The following is a 1468-nucleotide window of genomic DNA, read 5'->3' as shown; positions in this document are numbered from 1 at the left end:
CATGGCATGAGTAATTCCACCTTGTCAAGTTGAGTACTGTCAGCTGGCACCATAGCTTGTCTTTGATTATGTGTGAAGCTTGGGCGCTCATACAGCCTGGCATTACCCATAGCTACTCTTGATATAGTTTTCAATGATTTTCATTTGGTCATGGCCTCCGAAACATCTCATTCGGTCGAGTTATTGTTATATCCCTCATGAGGCGTGAAATGGCTCTTCTGCATTATTTAGACATTATTGTGGAGTCCCCCAGGGCTCAATCCCTGCATATCTCCTGTTTAATCTGTATATGTTCCCACTAGGCCAAATAATAACAACAATGTGGATAATCTTATTGGATATAAACCCAATAGACCTCTTAGATCATTAGCGGCAGACTTTTGACTATCAACATAAAATCTTCTTTGCAGCTTATTCTGGCCAAGAACCACCCATATAGTCAGGACGAGGCTGTCTGACTGATATGTAAAATTAAAAATCACACTTTTTGTCTTTAATGCACTATTTAGCAGCAGGTCCATCTGAAGTTGATGACATCACAATAATAGGCTGGCATTAAAATAACTCATAATGGCACCCAAATCTCTGATAAAGCTTTCACATTAGCAGAAAATATATGTACAGTAGGCTTTCAGAATTGCTGTTCGTCTAAAAGTAATATGTTCTAATTTTGTCACAGACAACAACAAATCTGCTCGTACAATGCCATTAGCTCTATAAATAGCTTTGTTTTATATATATATATATATATATATATATATATATATATGTATATTATATATATATATATATATACATACATATATATATATATATATATATATAAAAACTTAGTTGAGAAAAAAAGCAATGCTAGTACCTCACTGTTGAGAAATAATGGGTCAGAATGTGAGAAAAGTCTTGTTTGAAATTTTTTTTTACAAAAAGTGAACTAAAAATAACATATATCTCATATTTTTTTATGTTTCTAAAAGTCTCATGAAGGCTGCATTTATTTAATCAATAATATAGTAAAATTTTGAAATGTGAAATATTATTATTATTGCAAATTCAAAATAACAGTTTTCCTGTTTTAATATTTTTTTAAATGTATTTTATTCTTTTGATGGCAGCAGTCATTACTCCAGTCTTCGGTGTCACATGATCCTTCAGATATCATTCTAATATTCTAATTTGGTGCTCAAGAAACATTTATTATTATTATTATTATCAATGTTAAACAGTTTGATCATGCTCAGGATTCTTTGATGAATAGAAAGTTCAGAAGTATAAATCTTTTGTAACATTATACATGTCTTCACTGTCTTTTTTGATAAATTTATTGCATCCTTGCTGAATAAAATAATTCATTTTTATTAAAAAAATCTTACTGAACACAAACTTTTGAACAGTTCCGTAAATATTTAAATTATTATATTAGGTAACAGAGTTTAAATGGTTACATTTCAAATTTTATATGAACAGCAGT

Source organism: Cyprinus carpio, chromosome B20 (genome assembly GCF_018340385.1).
Source record: "Cyprinus carpio isolate SPL01 chromosome B20, ASM1834038v1, whole genome shotgun sequence".
Classification (NCBI taxonomy): Eukaryota; Metazoa; Chordata; class Actinopteri; order Cypriniformes; family Cyprinidae; genus Cyprinus; species Cyprinus carpio.
This window is presented reverse-complemented; position numbering follows the sequence as displayed.